The sequence below is a fragment of the Lissotriton vulgaris genome, chromosome 1_1 (assembly GCF_964263255.1).
Source record: "Lissotriton vulgaris chromosome 1_1, aLisVul1.2, whole genome shotgun sequence".
NCBI lineage: Eukaryota > Metazoa > Chordata > Amphibia > Caudata > Salamandridae > Lissotriton > Lissotriton vulgaris.
Genome location: NC_141685.1, coordinates 717,135,573 through 717,152,256, shown reverse-complemented (window position 1 = coordinate 717,152,256; position 16,684 = coordinate 717,135,573). Strand labels below are relative to the sequence as shown.

At 45.3% G+C, this 16,684-nt stretch overlaps 1 protein-coding gene across 1 annotated transcript in view; it reads left to right on the top strand.

The window, feature by feature from the left end:
• LOC147747702 (potassium channel subfamily T member 2) overlaps nucleotides 1-16,684 on the top strand; it is a 1,549,272-nt gene that overhangs the window by 542,576 nt on the left and 990,012 nt on the right. The window lies entirely within an intron of this gene.

Below are 16,684 nucleotides of genomic sequence, written 5' to 3'. Positions count from 1 at the left end.
CAAGACACAGGTACGGACCACACGGTGTGTTAAGATTTTCAAAGTGCCGTTTTATTGCATTCCAATTTCAATGTGCAGCATTCTCAAAGGACAAGTGCCCAGCATGACGCGTTTCGTCAGTAGAAAACTGACTTGATCACATTACGTGCTCCAGGCCAATCCACATTAAATACTCGCCGCCTACAGGCTGTTCAGAATCAGGCCGCCCGCCTCATCATCCACCTCCCTAAGTCCTCCCACATTACCCCCGTTCTGAAAGCCCTTCATTGGCTCCCTATCTCTCAGAGATCCCTTTTTAAGATGGGCTGCCTGACCTTCATGGCTCGGACCCGCATAGGTCCAGCCTTTATTAACTCCCTCATCACTCCCTACATCCCCAACCGTTCCCTCCGCTCCTCTAATCAGTTCCTTTCCAATGTACCTCGGTTTCGCAGATCCAAAACTGGAGGCACCAGATTCTCTGTGTTGGGTCCCTCTTTCTGGAATAGCCTCCCTCTGTCGATCAGATCAATCACCGTTTACTCTCAATTCCGCAAGGCCCTAAAAACTCATCTGTTTTCTATTGCGTACTCCTGCTAAACAGTATTGGCTTCCCCCACCTCCCTCAGCCTTACCTCTAGCGCCAGGAAGCCGTTTGGTCACAGTGCGCTCTATCAAGAATCTTTTTCATTTCATACTTGTGCAGTAGGTGAAAAAAATCATTAATTAGCTCACAGTCCGCTATTTGTTTTGCCTCTAGCATAGCATAGACATAAAGAAACACTCCTCCACAATACATAGTGATACCAGAGAAGTACCTAGTAATTGCAGAAATTACGTGTGCAAAAGAAGCAATAAATAAATAAATATGTGCCATAAAGTGCAAGTGCAAAGAAATTAAATATTCTGATATAAAATGTTCACCAGTTATTATTGCAGCATAACTGTGTCTCAATACAATAATATTAAATTATTTCAGAGAAGTCCATGTGATGCTCATAACCCTTCATAATTTCATTGTATGGCCCTATACAAATGGCTAAAATTATTTCATGTAATCATTTGCCATATATGATTCATTAATATAGGTCATAATTCCGGATATTTAGTACGGTCTTCCCATATCTGATTAGCAAGTGCTGAAGAACCATAACATCAGGGAAGCTCAGAAGTCCCAGCTCCATCCTGTCAAGCAAGCCACAATCCATTACAAAAACTTAAACACCTCAGAGCCACCAATATACAAATTTATCTTTCTTAAAAACCAACCCATATCCATCCCCTGTTCCAGCCCCGTTAAAAGACTGGTAAAATCAGAGGCAAAAATCAGATTTCTCCAGACAGAACCCCGTCTAAAATCCGGACTAAAAACCACAGGATAAAAACTGAAGAGTTAAAAAGGAGAGACAAATATTGGGATAAAATATATAAAAACACAGTTCAGAATACATACAATAGTAATAGATGAGAGAAATGGTTATACAGATGATACATTTATAAAAAGTGGTGCAATTCTTCCCCATTATTTAGACCATTCGGCATATTGGTATCTAGTTTTAATATGTAGTGCGACTCAAGTTGTTTGAGTTTCTTTTCCCTATTTCCTCTCCTGATGGATCTAGACACTGAGTCAATGACATAGTAACCCAGCTCTTTCAAATCATTCTTATGTACATATTTGAAGTGTCCAGCCACCGGGTAACTGGGATCAGGATTCACAATAGCTTGCAGATGTGGAAGTATGCGATTAAAGACTTGTAATTTGGTGCTACCCACATATCTCAATTTGCACAATCAATCAATCAAGGAATTTGTAGAGCGCGCTACTCACCTGTTAGGGTCTCAAGACGCTGGGGGGGTCGCTACTGCTCGAACAGCCAGGTCTTGAGTTGCTTCCTGAAGGCGAGATGGTTCTGTGTCAGCCGGAGGTGGGCGGGGAGGGAGTTACATGTCTTGGCTGATAGAAACATACCCTATGCACACACTTGGAAGGTAAAAAAATGAGCACAATATGTCCAAATGCAAATGTTCAATACAGTGCAGAGAAACAATATTTTTATGCAAGTGGATGTAAATAAATAAACAGATGTTTGTAAAGAAATCTTGATCTCCTTGTTTTAATCAATCACAGCTTGTGAACAACCAGCCGACACGTGTTTCATCGCATCTCGCGAATCTTCAGGGCTGGAAATAATACAGAAAAACAAGGGGCTATACTTGGGAATATGTACATTTGTTAGATGACCTTTAGACACCACTTCAGGTCAGCAGTCGAGACAAGCCTCACATAGGATAATCTCATGCATAAATCTATGCCCTTGAGATGGTTGTGGGAAAACATCCTTTAGTGTGCTAAGGTGCTTTCAGATGGCTCGTTACTTCCATGCACTAAGGTGAACGGTTGTGCACTTAAGCACCCTAATTGATGGCGTGGATTCGCGTGTATATTCTGTGCCAATATTTCGAAGTTGTGAGTGGTGAAGTGCTTGGCTTAGTTCTATATCGATGTGAGAATTCATGCGTGCAATTGGTGCATTGTGATATAAATTCCATAAAAAATATAAAAAATCTGACACATACCTCCAATGGTTGTGTCTGGACCAAGCGGTCTAACATGATTATTCGAAGTGAGTAGAATTGAAAAAAACAAGAGAAGGGAAAAGGCAATGGAAAAGAAGGAGAAAAGAAAAGAAGAAAGGTCGGAGAATTAGATATATGAAATCGCAAGTTATCCTTAACTAGGCACGTGACTAGATACAGACTTAAGGTCTGATCAAGTTAATCACATAAAGGACAATAGTTAGCCTCATGGGTAAACTCAAAATGAGAGTTTAGTTGCAACATAATGTATAACACGGTAGGCTCACCGCTCTTCCGGTGATACTTCCGACCCGGAAGGGCCCAAGACCATCCAATCTCTATGTCGACGTGAATTAAATTAGCTGCAATAAAGTTGAAGAGAAATATATATGTTTGGGTGTGTCGGAAGTAAACTAGTGGAGCTATTTATGGTCATTAATAGCGACGACAAATTATTGTGTATTGCACTGGTGCTTTCATAAATTAACGCTCCTCTAGTTTGCGGACTCTAATTTGCAGACAATTAATTATATGCTAGACAACATTGCAACAACTAGTTTGAGCCAGCATAGAGATTCCATTGGGTAGGGTTTGTTAAATTAAGAGAAAAAAACTTTTGTCTAGCCAATAATGTACCCTTCTATTTAGGACACTCTATTTGGGACACGCAAATATTGTGAGACATAAAGCTCCTATCTGAGCTAAGTACGTACAATAAAGGGGTTTTAGTATTGTTTTTATGGTTGTCGCATTACCTTGCAAGCGTAATGCGCTTGTTGTGGGTTGCCCGGGAGAAGGTATGGGAGTCAATCACTCTGTATCTGTAATGTGATATATGTGAGTGGCGTTAGAATAGAATACCGATATGTTGGCAAAAAGCATGTATATTACGTCATGCATGGAAAATAAATCAAGGCAGCTTACCTATAATTTTTCGTTCGTCGCGATTGGTGAGGAATGCTCAATGGCCTCGTCCGGACATGATGTCTGTAAGACAAACATTCCGACCAGGCGGTATGAGACTCCGGAGCAATAAATATCAAAGTCATGCCCCTAAGAAAGCTGTCCGTTTACGTTACCTTAAAGACGTCTTTCCTCTTTCAAGCTCTCCCGGGTCTCTGTGTTCGGAGTGCGGACACGTGACCCGGAAGTACCTGACGTTTAAATAGCGTCCGGCCTCCTAGGTGACCCGAACGTCATTCTTACAGAATAGATTAAAGAGACAGCGTCCCGCTTCCTAGGTGACGCGATCGTCATTCTGGCAAAGTAGATTAAAGAGACAGAAACAGTGAGGGGAGACCAGGACAGGAGTGTGTGTCCATCAAAGTTGTGGGTCAGTTAAATAATGTAATCCAGGCAGAAATATCGTGCCGAGAGAGTACACCGTATATGTTAGGAAGACATGCCTATTGTGTATCTCTAGGTGAAATGTGTACATGCTGGTGGGGCATAACATTAATCTTCATGGTAACGATGACACGCAGTGTGTGGTGGGTGATTGCAATATATTCCCACAAATACAGTGCTAGCAAGAATACATGCTTAATGCCAGTATAAAATTGTCCGTGTGCACTGATTCATGAATATGTTCGAGAAGATGTTGCAATAGTCTCGCATATTATCGTATTTGTTGTGGAAGACGTGAAAACGATATCTTCCCAACCTCTCTTACATTTCTAAGAACCTTATTCAAATCAATCTGATTAAAAACATCATTAGTATAGTGTAACCGGGATGTAACACATAATTCACATTGCAGTTATTACTTTTATATGAAGCAAAAAATACATTTGTTGCTGTATGATTAGCGAACTCGATATCTAGTAGATACCTCCATGACAAACAACAAATTCAATAGATGTCAATTCAACCTTATAATTCATCAAACAATTGCATCATGTTTGTTGTATAACTGGTATGTATGTCTGGTCAATCATTGGTATCATTTAAAAAAAGTCAGTCACCTAAGAAATATTGAAGCTCTGAGTCAAAGTTAAGACCTAGGCCGACTGCATACATTTTCATGATCCACATAGCTTCCGTACGTCTCAATTTTAGTTCTCTATTTCCTCCTCTGATCCCCAAGTTCACTACATCAATGCCAAAGAAGGAGACAACTTTCTCACTTTCAGAATTTTGGCAACTTGCCACATGTAGGGCTACAGGGTATTTGGGATCTTGTTTGATAATTGCCCTCATATGTTCCGAGATTCTGTCCTTAAGGGCACGTATGGTGCTCCCTACGTATTGTTTACCACACTTACATTCGATGATGTAAACTACATATTTAGTGAGACAGTTGATGTTGGTGTTTATAGAGAAACATTCGCCTTAGGGATTAGAGAATTGTTTAGTTTTGTGTTTAGCCCATCTGCACATGGCACAAAATCCACATTTAAAAAAACCTTTGCTTTTTGTGGACAGCCAATCTGTTGCTTGCAAACCATGTGGTACTGTGGGACTCAATCTATTTCTGAGGGTGTTGCCTCTCCTGAAACAGATCTGGGGCCTGTCTGTGACAAACGGACTTAAAGATCTCTCATTTTTCAATATTCCCCAATGTTTATTCATGCTTTTTCTCAAAGTGTGGTGGAAGAAATTGAATTCTGTAATAAATCTAATTGTGTTGTCCGTGGACAAAGGTTGTTTTTTGGGTTGCAAAATGTCTGTTCTCACAGTTTTGTTGATTCTCCTTTCTGCCTGTTTGATAACATTACTGTCATAACCTCTTTTAGAGAACCTGTTTCTCATGTCATGTACGCAGTCTTTGAATTGGGATTCTTCACTACAGAGCCTTCTGGCTCTTAAGAATTCACCATACGGTATAGACTTTATCTGGTGTGGAGGGTGTGAGCTATCTGCATGTAATAGAGAATTACATGAGGTGGATTTCCTAAAGAGTCTGCTGTGTAAAATGTTATTTGCTACATACAACTCTATATCTAGAAATTCAATTCTGGTTTGACTATGCGTCATTGTGAATCTGATTTCCCACGTGTTACTGTTCAAGTAGTTGAAGAATTCCATGAGTAGTCCTTCCGAGCCACACCATAAGAGAATGCAGTCGTCTATGTAGCGTCCCCAGAAAATTATGGAGTCAATGTATTGGGAGCCCTTTTCCCCCCAGATGAGATCAGATTCTAAATTGCCCATAAACAGGTTGGCAAACGATGGGGAAAATTTAGATCCCATCGCCACCCCCTTCTTTTGGCGATACCATTTCTTGTCAAAGACAAAAAAGTTGTTGTTCAAAACCAATTCCATCATTTCTGATAGCATTACAGTGTGCTGATATAGTGAAGCGGGTCGGTTACCTAGAACCCTATTCATAGCAAGAAGTCCCAAATCAATATTGATGCTTGTATATAAGGACACAACGTCCATAGTGACAAGAAATGTATCTGGTTGCCATTGGATATCAGAAAGAATGCTCAGGATGTGTCTGGAGTCCTGAATGTATGAAGGAAGGTTGTGTACTAGTGGACCTAGAAAGAGATCAATGTATTCTGCCAACCTTTCCGTTGGACCCCCTATGCCCGAGACTATTGGTCTACCAGGAGGGAAGGGCTGGTTCTTATGTACCTTGGGGAGTGTGTACAGCCAAGGGTATGTTGGTCGGAAATTTTTTAGATAGAGGTATTCTTGGTCATTTAATAAACCTGATTGTTTCCAAAGCAATAATTTATCATTGATCTTGGTTGTCAAAGGACCTATTGGATTGAAGGGTATTGGTTCATAGCAAGTGGCGTCTGCAAGTTGGCTGTGGATTTCTCCTTCATAGTCAGTTTTATTCATAACTACTACATTGCCGCCATGTGTTGGCTGCCAGGTAGGAGAAGGATCCTCCTCCAGCGTTGCCTTTGCGAATCCGTGGGACGGTGGCGAGGGCAAGGCTGGCGAAGCAGAGCTGGCGGGTTGGCGTGTAGAATGCGAGGCGGTTGTTGAGGTACATGGGGCCCGCGTCGTGGAGAGCCTTGTGTGCGTGGGTGGGGAGTCGGAATGTGATTCTCTTGCTGACGGGGAGCCAGTGCAGATTCCTCAGATGGGCAGAGATGTGGCTGCGGCGGGGGATGTCCAAGATGAGTCTTGGCGAGGCGTTCTGAATGCGCTGTAGTCTTTTCTGGAGCTTGGCTGTGGTACCGGCGTAGAGGGTGTTTCCGTAGTCCAGGCAGCTGGTGATGAGGGCCTGGGTGACCGTCTTCCTGGTTGAGGTGGGGATCCATCAGAAGATTTTTCGGAGCATGCGCAGGGTGTTTAAACAGGAGGATGAGATGGCGTTGACTTGCTTGGTCATTGTGAGGGAGGAGTCCAGGATGAAGCCCATGTTGCGTGCGTGGTCCGCAGGCTTGGGTGAGATGCCCAGGGCAGGTGGCCTCCAGGAGTCATCCCAGGCGGAGGGCGAAGGTCCGAGGATGAGGACTTCCGTGTTGTCTGAGTTCAGTTCAGGCGGCTGAGCTTCATCCATTCTGCTACGTCCTTCATTCCTTCCTGGAGGCTGGCTCTGGCGGTGGCGGGGTCATTGGTGAGGGAGAGTATCAACTGTGTGTCGTCGGCGTAGGAGATGATGTTGAGGTTGTGTTTGTGTGCGATGGCCTCGAGGGGGCTCATGTAGACATTGAAGAGGGTGGGGCTGAGCGAGGATCCTTGTGGGATGCCACAGATGACTTTGGTAGCTGCTGACCAGAACGGGGGGAGGCGGACTCTCTGGGCTCTGCCGGCGAGGAACGAGATGATCCATTCTAAGGCCACGCCTTCGATTCCGGTGTTGCTGAGGCGTTGTATTAGGGTGCGGTGGCATACCGCGTCGAAGGCTGCTGAGAGGTCCAGGAGGATGAGTGCGGTGGTTTCTTCCTTGTCGAGCATAGACCTGATGTCGTCGGTGGATGCGATGAGGGCGGTCTCAGTGCTGTGGTTAGCTCGAAAACCGAACTGTGAAGGGTCGAGGGATCCATTCGTCTCAAGGAAGGTGGAGAGTTGTTTGTTGACCGTCTTCTTGATGACTATGTCAGGAAACGGGAGGAGCGAGATGTGTCGGAAGTTCTTGTGGTTCGTGCGGTCCGCGGTGAGTTTTTTCAGGAAGGCGCTGAATTCGGCATGCTTCCAGCTCTCTGGGAAGGTGGCGGCTCCAAAGGAGCTGTTGACGACGTCGCGGAGTTGGGGTGCGATGACGGAGTCGGCTTTGTTGAAGATGTAGTGTGGGCATGGGTCGATGGTAGAGCCGGAGTGGATGGTGCTCATGGTGCGGGCAGTGTCTTCGGTGCTGACCGGGTTACAGGTGCAGAGGGTGGCGGTTGGGTGCGCTGGTTCGGTGGTTGGGTTGTTGGTCTGTGCGCCGAAGCTGTCGTGTATGATGGCAATCTTGCGGTGGAAGAACGAGGCGAGGGAGTCGCAGAGGTCTTGCGAAGGTGTGATGTCGGTGTTGCAGGCGCTGGGGTTGGAGAGCTCTTTTACGATGCTGAAGAGTTCCTTGCTGTTGTGGGTGTTTTTGTCCAGGCGCTGTTTGTAGGTGGTTCTCTTGGCGGTACGGATCAGTTGGTGGTGCTTGAGGGTAGCGTTTTTGAGGGCTGTCATGTTCTCTGTTGTCTGGTTCTGGCACCAGGATTTCTCCAGGGAGCTGCAGGTTTTCTTGGAGTTTATGAGGTCGTCCGTGAACCACAAGGCTTTCCTGCTGTGGGGCCCGCTGGGTGGGCCCCACACGAACATTCTAGCACCTAAACAGCAAAATCTGTACGGCAAGTGAGCAGCTTTTAAATCTTCATAGGGTTGGAATCAAATACTGTGATTATCTCATTCACATTTTTACCAAATTTACAAGCTCTGCAGGTACTACATTTAAAAAAGCCGGTTCTTTTAGATAGCCATTTAGAATGTTCCTTCACTTCTGGGCTGGTCTTAACGAGTGCATCCCTCAGAGAGGGTGCACGTCTAAAGGTGATCTTCGGTAATTCAGGCATCATTTGTGACATGGTTAGGTCTGTTTTAATAATGGGCCAATTTTTCATAGATAATTTTTCTGAACTGTTTCTCCTGTTGACTATATGATGTTATGAGTATTAATGTGTTGTCAGTTTTGGGCGTTTCATTAGTGTTGGTACTGGCTATTTCTGTGTGTACCATGATTTCCATACCAGCACTTATACTGTTAGCTCTAGTCATGGCCACCTTTAGATCTTTTTCTTTGTATCCTCGACTTAGAAACCTCTGGAAAGCCTTGGTTTGACAATTCTTGAGGTCATAATCTGAGTTACAAATGTGTTTAATCCTCAAGAATTCCCCATAGGGGATACTTTTAATTAGGTGCCTAGGATGTGAACTACTGGTGTGTAACACCGCATTGCCTGCCATACTTTTTCTATGTAGTCTAGTGTGAATAGCGTTGTTTTTAATGTAAATATCCACATCTAAAAACTGTACTCTCTCCTTACTAGCTTCCGCTGTAAAGCTCAGATTTAAGTCATTGTTATTAACGGTTTTGACGAACTCATATGCTGTTTCTATAGTCCCCTTCCAGATGACACAAACATCATCTATGAAGCGCCACCACTCTTTTACATGTGTTTCAAACAGTTTGTTGTGGGCTGTTCTGAGGACGTGCTCCTTCCACCAGCCAACGTGTAAACATGCATAGCTGGGGAAAAAGCATGCCCCCATTGCCACACCACGTAACTGCTGATACACTTTTTTATTGAAGATGAAATAGTTGTTAGTTAGACATACGCTGATCATGTCAAGAAGCGTTTTATTGTGTTGGTAATTTTCACTAGTGCGTTTAAATAGATAGTATTTGATAGCTGCTACTCCTTCCGTATGTCTAATACTGGTGTAGAGTGAACTTATATCCATGACCAACAAGACATAGTCCTGTTTCCATTCTACTGATTGTAATTTAGATAGAAAGTGGCCTGTGTCACGAATATAAGATGGTAATATTTCTACATCACAATGGAGAAAAAAATCTGCATATTTAGACATTGGTATATTGGGGGGATCCCAAAACGCTTTTTCTCAAAGTTAATTTCCATAGGAAACTTTAGACACAGCCACAGCACGAACTGCTGAAAGTAATTACACCAAATTTGGCAAAAATGTAGCTCTTGTTCAGAAAGCACTCTTTTTGTTAAATCGAATAAATCCCTTCAGTAGTCCCGGGGCTACATTGAAAAGATGCGTGGGAACTCCAGCTCCCACACACAGCCTCGAGAACTGCCACCAACCCAAGACTATATAAGAAAAAGTGTGGGGGACTTATCCCCCCACACAGGCCCGGTTCCCACCACCTGCCTGGGTCTTCAGTACTGTTAGAGGGAAGCCACGCGGCCCTCCTCATGCTAGCCGTAAATGGCCCTGGGGACTGCCAACCCCCACCCAGAGCCAGCTCCAGCTTTGTCCCGGGGTGCCCACCCACAGGACATTGCAGTTTGCTATGTTCAAAGGGGAGTACTTTGCTTTTTATCCCCAGGGAGCTGCATGTCAGCATCTCCCTGGGGTAAAAAGCCATGATGGCATCCACAGGAGGCGGGAGCTGGTTGTGACCACAGGGCCCTTCGGTCTCCACCCACGGTCCACGACCATCTGGCCATGTACCAGGGGGTGGCATCCACAGGGCCGAAAATAGTCCAGGAAGGGGTGCTGCTCAGACCCCTCCCTATTTAAAATGTGTTTTTAAATTGGCCTGACTCCAGGGGATGGGATTCCCATGACTGTAAATGGCCCAGGAGGGGGTCCGAGCAAAACCCCTCCCTTTAATTTTTTTATTTAAAAAAGAAAATGACCTGGCCCCGGGGGATGGGGTCCCCAGGGCCGAAATCAGCCTCAGGAGGGGGGCCACTTGCCTACCCTTCAGTTTTTATTTCATTTAAAAAAATGGCTCAGGCCTGGGGGGATTGGTTCCCTGGGGCCCTAAATGGTCAAGGGAGGGAGTGCTACACATCCCCCTTCCTAAAATAAAAAAAGGAAGCCGACAACTCGCCAGAGGCCCCATCCCCTTTCTTAACTACTCTGCAAATGAGCTCTTGGTTGGAGGATGAAGTTCCCTGCGATGCTGAGGGTCCCTGGGGGACAACTAGCCCACCTGTTACCTCCAGTACGCTCCACAGAATTGGATTGCTGAGATGTGGTCAGAGGCCACACCTCTTTTCACAGCACTCTGCAATTGCGCCTCTTTGAACACTGCTGGTGGGGCGATGAGGTTCCTTTGTGTCCTAAAGACCTCAGGACTAAAGTGGACTTAATCCCCCAAGCAGCAGTGTGCCAGGAGGCATGTTTGCAGAGAGGTGTGAACAGGGGCATGGCCTCTGAATACCTCTCAGCAATCCAGCTGTGTGGGGCTTACTGGAGGTAACAGGTGGGCTAGTTGGCCCCCAGGGACCCTCAAGAGGCAAGGGGACATCATCCCCCAACCAGTAGTGCATCAGGAGCACATTTACAGACTAGTGGAGAAAGAGGCTTGTCCTGGTATCAGAACTCAGCAATCCTGCTTTGTGGGACTTACGGGAGGTAATAGTAGGGGCCAACAACCCATCCTGTTACCTCCAGTTAGCCCCACACAGTGGGATTGCTAAGAGTTTTTTGGAGGCCACGCCCCCTTTCTCCACCACTCCGCAAACGCACCTCTTGGTGCACTACTGGTTGGAGGATGAAGTCCACTTTACTTCTGAGGGACCTTCGGGGCCAAGAAGCCCTCCTGGTACCTGGTGGAATTCCTGAGCGCTGGTTGGAGGCCCAGTCCCCTTTCTTCACTACTCTGCAAATGCGACTGCTAGTTAAAAAACCATACAAAATTCACTGAAAAAACACAGGTTTTAGAAACGTTATAGTTATAAATTAGCATTTAAAAAACCTTAGAAATTCATTAAAAACACCTCCGGTTTCAGGTACGTTATAGTTAGAAACATTGCAGTCATAGGCCAGGTGCTGGACTGGTAAACAATGACAAAAGGCCAAAGACGGCGATTAGGGTATACCAAAAAGACAGAGTTGAACAACAAATAGTCAGTGAAATATTAACTTTTCCTTTAAAGCACAGGTACTTTTGCGTGGAATCTCTTATTGGCGAGGAACTGGTGCATGATGAAGGTCGGGCATAGCCCCATGCCATAGTGTGTGAGTGGTGTCAATTTGTACGTACTCGCCCCAGGCAGTGTCATGAGAACAGATGTAACGCCCTGAAACAAGGAAGATTAAAGCAGTTGAACTCTATCCGAGTAACATAATGAAGGTGGGAACGCCACCCTGCATCGAATTTAGAGAGGTTATGAGAGATTTGCTCCATGGCCAAAATGTGGGACAATTGGATAAACCACTGGGCTAGTGTAGGCGGGGCAGGGTGCTTTTAGAACAGAGCGATCAACTGACTGGCGGCATATAGCGTATATCTTATAAGCGTTCATTCCATCTGAGTCATTGCTTTTAGGGTTGGTGGACAGATCCCCAAACCACTGTTTGATTGGAAGTCGGGAAGGGGTATCCCACTATGACTTTAATATGGCTAAGGACCACCATCCAGAAAACATTGATCGATGTGCACACCCACCAAATGTGTGGGAAATCACAGTGGTCTTTACTGCATTGACAACAGAGGTTAGACGACCCATTATAGATAGAGGCCAGCACTGATGGTGTATAATTCTATTGATACATGAGTTTATAGGCTGTTTCACGCTGTTGCCTTCAAACATGAAGAAAAAATAATCCTAATGAACAAGTTCTTGCCTTAAAGGTTATACCCTCTTAAGCATTGTTTGTTCTCATTCTGGTATATTGTTATTAATTAATTATGGTATTCTGTTACCCCCTTATGATTTTTAGAAATGGTGTGCTTATCCTACAAAGTAGTTCCTTGATGTCTAAAGGTAGGCCCAGTTGCCTCAAAGAAAGGAACCATTAAATCTAGACAGGTCGGGCACATCTGCCGTTGCGGACATTTCACATTTGCTACTAATTTTGCTGGCACTTGTCTTGGTCACAAATTGGGATATTTCAAATTCTCCAAGGAGACATGTGACTACACGGAATCATTTGGCTGCTCTGAAGTCAGGTTTCAGATGCCTCATCCTGAGAATGTGTCTATGTGCCATATCATTTCAGAGTAGAGTACTGCTTACAGCCCTCTGAAGAAATCACCTTCCCACAAAAACCAATCCCCCCAGAACATACACTATAAGGTAGTTTCTAGAATTCCATTTCCTACGGGATGCTACCAGGCCATCTTTGATGGGCTTCTCAGAACCTCTACTAAAGCAAATGGAGGATTGCATTTCCGAGGGATAGCAGGCTTCACCTGTGGGCTGATTCCTCTGTTCCATATCCCAGGTTGCATATTTCAAAGTGGAATACTCTGCTAAAACAGTTTCCATTGTTTTAAAGCTGAAATTCTTTGATTATGAGCAAAATTAAGTGCCGCGTAAATGCAGCAAAATTTTCATATTTGTGCTGCTAAATTTTCATATTTGTGCCGCTAAATTTGGTAATCCATGCCGCTATATCCTGGGACGTCTGTCCTAAGCAAGCCAATCTCTGACCTGATTTCTTAGAGAAAGTGATTCATATAGTCCTGTGTTATGGGAGCCGGGGAGGTATTGTCTTCGGGCATTGCCTTAGGTGTAGGGGTTTAACATATCTCTGCAGGTCTATCTTACCCTAGAAGGAGGACACCACTGCCTCCTTGGTGTCTTTATTGGTGCATGGTTTGGCAACAAAGGCCGCCAGATGCTGAACCGGGGAGGGATAGCAGGCTTCACCTGTGGGCTGATTCCTCTGTTCCATATCCCAGGTTGCATATTTCAAAGTGGAATACTCTGCTAAAACAGTTTCCATTGTTTTAAAGCTGAAATTCTTTGATTATGAGCAAAATTAAGTGCCGCGTAAATGCAGCAAAATTTTCATATTTGTGCTGCTAAATTTTCATATTTGTGCCGCTAAATTTGGTAATCCATGCCGCTATATCCTGGGACGTCTGTCCTAAGCAAGCCAATCTCTGACCTGATTTCTTAGAGAAAGTGATTCATATAGTCCTGTGTTATGGGAGCCGGGGAGGTATTGTCTTCGGGCATTGCCTTAGGTGTAGGGGCTTAACATATCTCTGCAGGTCTATCTTACCCTAGAAGGAGGACACCACTGCCTCCTTGGTGTCTTTATTGGTGCATGGTTTGGCAACAAAGGCCGCCAGATGCTGAACCGGGGAGGTCGCTTTAGAAAACCTTTGGCGGCGGTGCATACAGCAAGGCCAGAGGCAGCCGGGTCTCCAATTACAGATTAACCCGGGTGAGAGCACTTGCACACTCACACACAGGCCCTGTCAAGAGGGGTGAGGGTGGTCTGATACGGGGCCCTTGCAAACTGCATGCTATCAGTGTTTGGCCTGGTTACACAGTTAAAAGTGTCTGGTAGATGGCCCAATGTGTAGTGCTGTGCTCTAACATGCAGAGAAGACCATGGTAGGTGGCGAGAGACCTCTTAGCCTAGCTCGAGGGAAGTCACACAAGGGGCCTCCACTGTATGCTCAGCTTTCATGCCTTAATTCACAACACTTATGTAGGGGGTGCCTCGAGGTAGAGCAAGAGGGTTCCTTCCCCTGCTACTGTGGGACAGCCTACCATCAGTGCTCTCACTGAGAAAGCACTACTGCTCTTTCCGTGGGCTTACAGGCCCATATCAGTCTCTCGTGGTTCTTCCCCAAGTGCTAGGCCTTGATTTGCCGAACCAGACCTATCAAGGACCCAGCTGGTGGGTGCTGGCCAACTTCACTAAATCCAACAGGGCTGCTTTCAGGTCCAGGACTGACTTTCAGTCCCCAGGATTTACCAGGCTCGTAGGAGATGGCAGCGGTGAAGAGTGCTGCAGCTGTGCAGTTCAACTTAGTCAGTCTTGCAGGGGTTTACACCATGCTCTCCCTGCAGGTAGACCTAGGGATCAGTTATCTAGCGGTGCCCCCAGTTGCTTCACAAGCCCACTCCACTCTGCAGGGTCGCCAAGGCTGGGACGTCCGCTAGTGGTGCTGTGGCCGCCCCAGCGTGCCTGCTCTGGTTCAACATGATGGCCCCAGAGTTTGACAGGACAAGCTGTCTCCCTCGTCTGGTGTTGGGGGTTGGGGGAGCACCCCACAGGGCCTCCTTCCCCCCAGTTCAGGCTGTCATTAGATCTGGGTCCCCAAGATTGGGCTTGGTACCCCCGCAGGCCAGCCGGCAGCTCTACAGCCCACGACGCTGCAGTTAAGTTGGTGGCCATGGGAGAATTAGGCAGCAGCTTGGAGCCTGTTCTTTATGGCTGGGATCGGCTCTCAATGGGCCCCCAAACCAGCAATGGCACTACGCGGGAGACATGCCTGTGCCTCGCCCAGCCTGCGCAGTGGTCAGGCTGATGCTGGTGCCGCAGATGGGGCTCAGAATATTTCTGGTGCCCAGAGAGGTAAAAACTCACGTCCTACTCCTTTGCGAGTCAGACAACACCCCCCATGAATGCATTTTGCATGAATAACAAGGGAATGTCCACGAATAAACAGACAGGTATATTACACAAGCTGAATTTGAAGCATTTAGCTGTGTGCACTTTGATCTCTAGAACTATTTTAAATAGATTTTCAAAATATAGACGGTTTGGGTCACTTCTTGACTTTCCCATGGGCTTTGTTATCCGAGAGAAAATAATTTGGAACCAATTAATAATGTAGAAATATTTTGGCTTGGAGTGTGGTATTCCTGATGTACTCCTGCAGTCTGGATATTAGCTAGGAGTATTCCTGCTATACTCATGCAGCCATAAACACACAGATTAATCTATGTCTTACTTTAATGGTATTTCTGATTTACTTCCATGTTCCAGGAGTAAGCCATGATTGCTCTAGACTTACTCCTTCAATTTAGGAGAACTACAAGAGTATGCCACCTCCATTGATATCAAAGTCTTTGCGCAATTGGTATGAGAAATATGCCATGACGACTGCACAATAAGGTGACAGCCATATCTGCATGAGCTGACCTTTCCATTTTATATTTTAAGTCAAAGAGCATTCCTAGTTGATCAAATTCAAATATCAAACAGAAGATGTGAACTGAAATCATGCACCAATGCATAAAAACAATTATGACTGCTTAGTGAAAGGTCCAATAGAATTTTTATAAATGCTTGTGTTGCTAAAAATTCAAGGGGCAAATGTACTAAAGCATTTGAAATTTGCCCAGCAGCAGCCTGTCCTTAAGTGCTGAGGGGCCCGCCACCCACATTTGAAGAGTGTATGTCAGGCTGAGCAAAGGTCAGACCGATAAACACTCTTTATATTCTGGTTAGGCAGCCAGGTGCTATACATGCGCTAAATGTGCCTCGCTGCCTGAGTTGAACTTTTCCGGGCTGAAGATGTCGCTGCCCGGTGGGCTTGCCTCGTCAGCCCAACAAAACATTTGGTGGTCCTACCCTCATGAAGAGTTGAGTGTCACTGATAGCCTCAGACCTGGGTGCTTCAGGTTTAAGCCCTGCAGTTCCCTGGGTTGAGTGTCAATGGGTGACACTCATCATAGAGTGAGGTAGGGTCAGCAGTCTCACTACCCCATCCTATTCTTTGACAAGTTATGAACTGCCATCTCCTCTCACTAGCTGACCTAAGATCAACCAATGAGAGGAGGTGGCAGTTCCGGTCATCCAGGAACCTCGGGGGCATTTCTCTCGCAATCTGCTCGCCGCTGCAGCCAGTAAGTTTAAAAAAATGTTTGCTGTGAGCAGGCGTGTGTGTATGTATGAATGTATGTTTATTTGTGAATGCATGCTGTAGATGATTGTGTGTGATTGTGAATGGTGTGTGTATGTGTGCATGCCTACAAATGCATATGGGTTTGAGTGAATGTGCATCTAGATTAGTGAGTGTATGTGTGTGCGTGTGGCCCGCCAGCTCCTACTCTGCTCAAATTACTGGTCGCCACTGAATTTACTACGACCTATTGTGTGTTATGCACCAATGTGTGTTTTAAGCAGATGCCGTTCTGGAGTATTTACTAAACTTCTCTTTTCAAATTGGCAAATTAATGAATCTCATTAAAAAAAGTATGAGAAATACTGAAAGAAATCCATATGTATTTGTTTTTCTGTTTCAGGGTTTGCTTATTTCACACCTTAATAAATGCAAACTAAAACTTAG